The sequence below is a fragment of the Ursus maritimus genome, unplaced genomic scaffold, assembly GCF_017311325.1.
Source record: "Ursus maritimus isolate PB19 unplaced genomic scaffold, ASM1731132v1 scaffold_4, whole genome shotgun sequence".
In the NCBI taxonomy this organism is placed as follows: Eukaryota; Metazoa; Chordata; class Mammalia; order Carnivora; family Ursidae; genus Ursus; species Ursus maritimus.
Genome location: NW_024426552.1, coordinates 3,253,467 through 3,259,942, shown reverse-complemented (window position 1 = coordinate 3,259,942; position 6,476 = coordinate 3,253,467).

The following is a 6,476-nucleotide window of genomic DNA, read 5'->3' as shown; positions in this document are numbered from 1 at the left end:
GGAGCCACAGTGAGATAACACGACACACCAGTCAGAGGGCTAAAATGAGAAACAGGGACACACCAAATGCTGGCCAGAGGGACATAAAACGGTGCAGCCACCGGGGGCAACAGCATGGCGCTGACAAGTCTACACGTGCTTTAGACACCCCTCGGTTACATTCCGGGGCTGCATCCCAGTGAGATGAAAACACACTCACGCCCACACCCCAGACAAAGATTCACAGCAGCCTTAGGGGCAACAGTCCCACGCGGGAGGCGCCCGTGCCTGTGGGCCAGCGCGACTGCAGGTCCCGGGACGACGAGCTCACGCCAGCGGCAGGACGCCCCAGCGCCACTGGGTGTGCGGACTGAGGACAAGACCGCAACTGGCGCAGGTCTTCAGGGAACGGCACTGCGGGGAAGCAGCCCATCTCAAAAGCTTGCACGCTGTCCGGTCCCACCTACACCGAATTCCTGAGGAGCGGACGATGGACACGGAGGCCCGCTCAGCGGTTGCCGGCAGTGGGGCAGGGCAGGCGGGAGGCGCGACAGCGGGCCGCGCGAGGGACCCGGGTGATGGGAACGTCAGTGCTGCACCCGGACCACAGTGTGTGCACGAATCCAGACGTGAGCAAACGCTGCAGAGAACGTGCACCGCTCACAGATGCGCGCGTGCAGAACCAAGGAAACGTGGGTAGGGATGTGAGGCTGTGTGCACGGCCGCCGCCTGGCTGAGCCGCCACTGCAGTGACACACTCAGCCCCCCTTGGGGGCAACGGTGAAGGAAGACGGGACCTCCTGGATTTTTTAATCGAACAACTGCATGTGAATACACAATTATCTCAAGATAAAAAGATTTTTAAAGCTGAGGTGAGGGGCCTGGGTGGCTCAGTCGGTTGGGTGTCTGCCTTCGGCTCAAGTCATGACCCCATGGTCCTGGGATGGAGCCCCGTGTCGGGGTCCCTGCTCAGCCGGGAGCCTGCTTCTCCCCTACCTCTGCCCCTCCCCGTGCTTGTGCTCACTCGCACTCTCTCAAATAAAACAAACTTTAAAAAAATAAAAATAAATAAAAACAAAAATAAAGCTGAGGTGAGACAGAGTTGGTTTTCTTTTCTTTTTTTTCCAAGAAGGACTCCTTAGCAGGTGAGCTACGGTAAGCTGGATCTACACAAAGGAATGGATGGCACTGGAAATAGCAAACGTGTAGGAAAATGTTAACTTTTTCCCGTTTTCAATCTCTTGCGAACATTGCCGTCCAGCAGCACTTCCTGCGACTCCCGCAGTGCGAGAGGCTCTCCCGGTGCGGCCCAACGTGGTGGAGGCCTGCCGCACCTGCTGCTGAGCACGGGGAACACGACTAGTGGGACTCAGGAAGGGAATTTCAATTAAATAGCTCCACGTGAGACCACCTGCTGTAGGGGACAGGACAAGTATAAAGCAAAAACAATTACAACGTACTGCAGATTTTACACATAAATGGAGTAAGTGTGTGACGATGGTCTCGGGGTCCCTGAGATACATCCCGGTCTGTGATTCCCTGGGAGGACCCCAGGGCTCAGCCCGTCACCACGCTCACAGCTGGGATTGACTACAGAGAAAGGACAGAGCACAGTGAGCACAGGGAAAAGGCACATGAGATGAAGTCCAGGGACACACGGCACAGCTGCCGAGAGTCCTTTCCCAGTGGACACGTGACGTGCTTTGTGCCAACAGAGAGTGGTGACAAGTGTGACGTGTCGTGGCCAGAAATGCACGTGAGACCCAGCGCCTGGCATTTTCACCAGGTCTCGGCCTGCCATGCACAACAACTGCAGACTGCCGGAAGAAAACAGGTGCTTTACACCCGTGCTGTCCCAAACTGCACAGAGCATGCTGTCTGGGCAGCCAGGGCCTGTGAGCTACTCCCTGGTCAGGGGGAGTCTCCCCCTGGTCCGGGCAACCACCTACCAGGCCAGTTCCTGGATGCCGGCCGAGGGTCACAATGGCCAGCTGGCTGAAGGTCGCGGTGCTGGGCCTGCCACGTCACCTCCTGCCACACAATTGGACAGCGCGAGAACAGGAGGGAACGTGGCACAGAGTCTTCATCACAAGGCTCTCCTGCTATGCGTGAAGTGGTACGGTATCATTCAAAGGCAGGCCGTGAGAAGTGAAAGCTATATATTTAAACACTAATCACAAAAAAAAGAAAATAGGTCTACAGTTAATAAACCAAAAAGTACAATAAAACGGGATATTAAAGAACTATTCGATTCATACCAAAAGAAGCTGGGAAAGAGGGAGAAGGTAACAAAATGCACGGGACAAGGAGAAAGCAAGTGACAAGATGACAGCAGACCCCACAGCAGTGAAGGTTAACTGCACGTAAATGGCCTATGTCTCTCGGAACACCACCAGCCACCAAGCGTTGAGACGGGGCTCATCAAAGCTGGAAGGGTACTAGCGCATGAAATACACACCAGATTTCCAACAATTAAGATTAAAAAAAGAAAGTAAAATAGTTCATGAGTAATCATATAGAGCCCAAGTTGCTGTACTCGGTGAAATAAACTATATTCTCAAAATCAATTTCACCTGCTTTTTAGAAACTGCTCAAGGTGACTACTGGAAATTTCTAAATTACGTATGTGGCTCAGGTCATATTTGCACTGAAATCAAGTATTCTGGACATGAAAACATGTTGCCTGCAACAAACCCACTTTAAGATTTTATTTATTTATTCGAGAGAGAGAGAGAGTGTGTGTGTGTGTGTGTGAGAGAGAGAGAGCAAGAGAGAGAGAGAGCACAAGCAGGAGAGAGGGGCAAAGGGAGAGCGAGAAGCAGGCTCCCCACTGAGCAGGGAGTCCAGGACCCCCAGGTCATGACCTGAGCAGAAGCCACATGTTTACCCGACCGAGCCACCCAGGCACAACAAACCCACTTTAAACATAAATCCACACGTCTGAGAAAAGCAAAGGGGTGGGAAAGAGGTCCCACCAACACTCACTGAAGAAACACGCAGCGTCTGTTAGCATCAAGCATCCACACCTGAGAACAAGACAGACCTAGGGACGAAAAGGGACACGTCACAACTGTGACGAGGTCATTCAACAAGATGACATCACATTCCTCAGTGAGGAGGCACTAATGTCAGAATTTTCAAATATGAGGCAAAATCCAGTAGGATACAGAAAACTAGACAAACCCACGCTTGCATTTAAACACGGATTTCAGTCATCAATAGAAAAGCACAAAAATCAGGAGGAGGACAGTGTTCTCCCAGCTGAGGACAACCACGGCCACCACCAACTGGACCCCACCAGGCACCCGAGCACGGTCCGGCCGACGACTACAGAACACGCGCTCTTGTCAGGTATGGGTGAGATGGCCACCGCGCCACAGGGCACACAGGCTCAATGAATCTAAGAGGCATGAAATCAAAGTGTATCCTGAGACCCCCGAAGTGCAGGATCCAAGCGTTTCTCTAAGGTGCCCTTGCCGAGCACAAGACCAAATTTAAGTCCGGACATGAGGTGGGCAGCTTCACCGGCTCCCACACCCCAGACCGTAACTCCCAAGTTTGTGCCTTGGAAAACTGGACGCCATCACAACCCAAACGCCGAGCGTTGAGAACGCGATGAACTTTACCATCCGCAGCAGGGGGTTTGAAGTCACAAGGCCAGGCAGTACCATGGAAGCAGAACACGTGCAGAACTATGAGCCAGCGGTTCTCCTGAATATACACCTAACAGAAATGTTTACGTATATTCCCAGAGACAAGGACCAGAATGTTCATCGCAGCCAAAATTTGTTAACTATTCAAAAGCCAACTGACAGAACGGATACGCTGCTATGGGAACACTGTGCAGCAAGGGGAGCGAGCCATCAATGAGCTTACGCCACACTGCACATGACTGTCACCAGAGGAGCTGAACCGAAGTGGCCCGAAGCTACACGAGGAAGCCGTCTGCTGGTCCGGCCTCAGGGGGGCCAGGGGCCTCTCAGCTGTTTCTGGCGGGCACAGTACACACGTGCATTCAGCTGGTGACCATCTAGCTGGTGCATTTCTACGTGCACCTTCCAGCTGTAGCTGAATCAAAATGCACACGGACCAGGAAAGTGCCGAGAATTAAGAAACAGGACAACCAGATTTTCTTTAAAAGGTTTTTATTTTAGGGAAGAGAGCGCGCACACACACGTGAGGGCTCACTTGTGCATGCATGTGCGGTTGGAGGGGCAGAGGGACAGGGAGAGAGAGAATCTCAAGCAGACTCCCCGTTGAGCACAGAACCCGACACAGGACTCGATCTCACGACCCTGAGATCATGATAGGAGCTGAAATCAAGACTCGGACCCTTAACCAACAGAGTGAGCCACCCCAGTGCCCCACGACAACCAGATTTTTTAAATCAGTAAATGAGCTGGGGGTGCCTGGCTGGCTCAGCCGGGAGAGCATGTGACTCTTGATCTCAAGAGTTACAAGTTCGAGGGGCGCCTGGGTGGCGCAGTCGTTAAGCATCTGCCTTCGGCTCAGGGCGTGATCCCAGAGTTCTGGGATCGAGCCCCACATCAGGCTCCTCCACTGAGAGCCTGCTTCTTCCTCTCCCACTCCCCCTGCTTGTGTTCCCTCTCTCGCTGGCTGTTTCTCTCTGTCAAAGTAATAAATAAAATCTTAAAAAAAAAAAAAAAAAGAGTTACAAGTTCGAGCCCCACGTTGGGGGTAGAGATCACTTAAAAATAAAATCTTTTAAAACTAATAAATGAATTGGAACAAACCCAAGGAATCTCCCCACAACGTAAAACACACAAAAACTAGGAACAGAAAATAGGAGGTAAATAAATGTGAAGAGGTGTGTAAGGAAGCTCAATCCCTGGCTCCCACAGCGTCAGCAGGGGGAAACCACAAACCAAAGGCTCTGCTCGGAGCCAGCTGGCAGTGGACCCGTCAGCTCAGCCAGTCAGGGGAGAAAGCAGGCACCAGACGGAAAAGCCTTCAAACACAGCATGCAGTCATCATGGGTCGAAGTTCAAACCCACCCACTGACAAAAAATGTCTGGGGCAGCTGGGGGCCTCCAGGTATGGACTAGTCACCAGTCAGGGTCCCCGGGAATATGGCTACCTCACCCTATAGAGGGACTCATTCAGAGGCACAGACGGGGCCACTTCTGCCCCATAAGGGTGCAAACCCCCTGGGAAGGCTGCTGCAGGAGAAGGGGGCACTGTGCTCCCTCTTCCCACCCGCTCCGTGCTGAGTCAGCGTGTCCTGGGACAGAGGGGGGACAAAGGCACCTCTGTGGACCAACGGAGCAAGACCCATCTGCCGGCGTGATGACTGCTGTGGGCAGTACTGGGGCTCACAGAGGACATGGGCTGTAGCCAGATGAACGCAAGAAACAAACTGAAAGCAGCAGCTGGGAGAAGGAATGGGGATGGGGGAGAAGGGCACAGAGCAGGTCACTGTCACAAGCAGTTGGCCAGAGAGTTTGGTCTCGATCATGTGCACGTGCAACCACGACAATAATGAAAGCCATTTGAAAGCAACCACGGGAAAGACACTGATGGCCACTGACGGCCCCTCCAACCCCGCTCTGATCCTGACCGGCTCTCGGCACAGCCTCGTACTGGCAGGCAGGTCTGAGTTTCCCCATCAGGTGCAAGAGGACCCACCTTACACACCGCCCAGCTCCAGCCTGGCCACCCAGGGACCCCTCCCAACCTGACCCTGTTTCAAAGACTCTGCCCACAGGGAACACAATGAATGTTCGGTGAGAAAGGTGGTCAGCGTGAATGCAGAAGAACAGGGTTTGTTCTGTCTGTAAAGAAATGAACCAGTTCATTTTAAAATTACACAGATTTTAAAAACATTTTAAAGGATCGACAAACTTCTCCGTGAGAGCTCGATCATAAATACCTTGGACTCTGCCAGCCATTTGGTCTCTGTGGCAACTGGCCCACTCTGCTGCTGGAGCATGCCGCCAATGGAGACCGTACCTCAACCAACGGGCCGGCTGCGTCCCAGTAAAATTTTATTTAAGGACACTGGGATTTGAATTGCATATGATTTTCCCATGCTGTGAAATATTATTTTTCTTTTGATTTGTTTTCAACCACTTAAAAACATAAAAAGCCATTCCAAGCTCACAGTCCGTACAAAACCAGGCAGCAACAGGCCTGGGCCTGCAGGCTACTTTACAAGACACCGAAAAGACCGAACCTAAGTTTCTCCTAAAACCAAGAATTTCAGAGCAGACTGTCAATGAGAACATTGCCTGTGCCCAGTGCAGTGCCAACGAGGTTCTCAACAGGAGGACCCCGTTCCCGGCCTCCCCATCCTGTCCCAGGCACGCTCCCTCTGCTCCCTGAGCAAAACATGTCTGCCCTTGTGGGAAGGGACCCTGAGCAGTTCACATGCAGCACTGTTTCCAGATCAATGTGCAAAGCAAAACAAGGCACTTCGGGACAAGCTGAAGCTCTCCGGGTTCTGATACACAGAACAATTTGCTTCTAAGTATCCCAAA